Below are 2,757 nucleotides of genomic sequence, written 5' to 3'. Positions count from 1 at the left end.
TCTGTTTGTTTTCGAGACGTTTATTTCGTCTCGAAAGGGGGGAATATCGTATCTGAAGATTATGCCTTTGTTAAATGTTTTTCATGACGAAATGGAATGTTGGTTGTTCAGGCCAAAGGGGGGATGTTTTATGATGTTATTTGAAATGTGCCGCTTGGAGGGTGACGCCCGAGGGGAGACTGGTGATTGGCCAGAAGAAGGGAGTAGCCCCTCCCTTTGCATTGTTTATAAATAGGGGGTAAACGATTAGACGGCAGAACGGCCATATCAATCTGGGAGCCGTTCTCCGGACATCGCGAGTCTGTATCTATGCTGTAGATTCGTGATTTTAATAAAAGCCTCTAACACGATGCAGTATGGCGAACTCTTTGTTGACAGCGATAATTGCCACCATTCATCATATACGACACTAACAATTAGTTTTCAACAGCTGAGATTTGTATAAACCTTGCTGTCTGTCTCTCCGACATTTGCAACATTGTTTCAATATTCAAATTCGATCTCCAACTGTCCCATAGTATTGAACGTGTCGGGGTCGGGAGGAGAGAGAGAGGCAGGCAGCGTTTCTCAGCCAGTCGAAATCATGAATCAGCTGGCTTAATTTTTATGGATATGTACAAAGAAATGTAAATTGAAAAGATATCAAACGAAACGAAGTGCAGCTAGTTTGCAGTCTTTCCAGCTTCAGTTTGAAGTTATTGTGTTAGCTGTGTTGTTGGCTAGCGCCTCTGTCCAACAGTGTCCTGACGAGAGAGCACATTTTCTATGCCAGGCGAAATCGTGCCTCATTAGCTCATTGTTATGTATGTATCCAAATAAATGTCACAAGAAAACCGTTTAAACAAATGCAGCAACTGTTGTTATTCTGGCTGCACTGTTTGACGTGACTGTAAATTAGCCATAGATGGCTAGCTAGCAAGGAAGGGATAATAACGTTGCCAGCCAGTATGGCAATGGAACATTTAGAACGAACGACTGGGTCACGTCTATAGATACAGAACAAAAAGACTGAATGACTGGGTCGCGTCTATAGATACAGAACAAAAAGACTGAACGACTGGGTCACGTCTATAGATACAGAACAAAAAGACGGAACGACTGGGTCGCGTCTATAGATACAGAACAAAAAGACTGAACGACTGGGTTGCGTCTATAGATACAGAACAAAAAGACTGAACGACTGGGTCGCGTCCATAGTTACAGAACAAAAAGACGTGAACGACTGGGTCGCGTCTATGGCAACCGAACCGATAGAACCAACGACCAGCCGGCTTGGGTAGCAACCCCAGATTTGTTTCGGGACGATATCTTGTTGAAGGACGAAATAGGATGAATAAATTCATCAAGATGACGTTTTTAATGAAAATATGTCAATCATTATTTGAATATGTTGGTAACCCGTTGTATAAAAGTGATAATGCCCTAGAGGCCTGTGTTTGGAGGATATATTGGAATGGTTTGCCAGCCCTTGACTTCGTCTCAGGCCTAACAACCCAAGTGCCAATATATTCTCCAAACACCTGCTTCGAGGGCATTATCACTTTTATACAACAGGACGCGTAGTATGTACGACATATACAGTGGGGGAAAAAAGTATTTAGTCAGCCACCAATTGTGCAAGTTCTCCCACTTAAAAAGATGAGAGAGGCCTGTAATTTTCATCATAGGTACACGTCAACAATGACAGACAAAATGATTTTTTTTTTCTCCAGAAAATGACATTGTAGGATTTTTTATGAATTTATTTGCAAATTATGGTGGAAAGTAAGTATTTGGTCAATAGAAAAGTTTCTCAATACTTTGTTATATACCCTTTGTTGGCAATGACACAGGTCAAACGTTTTCTGTAAGTCTTCACAAGGTTTTCACACACTGTTGCTGGTATTTTGGCCCATTCCTCCATGCAGATCTCCTCTAAAGCAGTGATGTTTTGGGGCTGTCGCTGGGCAACACGGACTTTCAACTCCCTCCAAAGATTTTCTATGGGGTTGAGATCTGGAGACTGGCTAGGCCACTCCAGGACCTTGAAATGCTTCTTATGAATTTGCTACAGCCTGTCAACTATGCCTCTGCCTATCCCTGTTCTCTCCTCTCTGCACAGGCTACACAAACGCCCCACACCGCGTGGCTGCTGCCTCTCTAACCTGGTGGTCCCTGCACGCACCCCACACCTGGAGTTCCAGGTCTCAGGCAGCCTCTGGAACTGCCGTTCTGCTGCCAACAAAGCTGACTTCATCCCAGCCTATGCTAATCTCCAGTCCCTCGACTTCCTGGCGCTGACGGAAACATGGATTACCACTGAAAACACTGCTACTCCTACTGCCCTCTCCTCGTCTGACCATGTGTTCTCGCATACCCCGAGAGCATCTGGTCAGAGGGGTGGTGGCACAGGAATCCTCATCTCTCCCAAGTGGACATTCTCAATTTTTCCCCTAACCCATCTGTCTATCTCCTCATTTGAATTCCATGCTGTCACAGTCACTAGCCCATTTAAGCTTAATATCCTTGTCATCTATCGCCCTCCAGGTTCCCTTGGAGAGTTCATCAATGAGCTTGACGCCTTGATAAGTTCCTTTCCTGAGGATGGCTCACCCCTCACAGTTTTGGGGGATTTCAACCTCCCTATGTCCACATTTGACTCATTTCTCTCTGCCTCCTTCTTTCCACTCCTCTCCTCTTTTGACCTCACCCTCTCACCGTCCCCCCTACTCACAAGGCAGGCAATACCCTTGACCTCATCTTTACTAGATGCTGCTC

This window comes from Coregonus clupeaformis, unplaced genomic scaffold (genome assembly GCF_020615455.1).
Source record: "Coregonus clupeaformis isolate EN_2021a unplaced genomic scaffold, ASM2061545v1 scaf0139, whole genome shotgun sequence".
Lineage (NCBI taxonomy): Eukaryota > Metazoa > Chordata > Actinopteri > Salmoniformes > Salmonidae > Coregonus > Coregonus clupeaformis.
Note: the sequence above shows the minus strand (reverse complement) of the source record.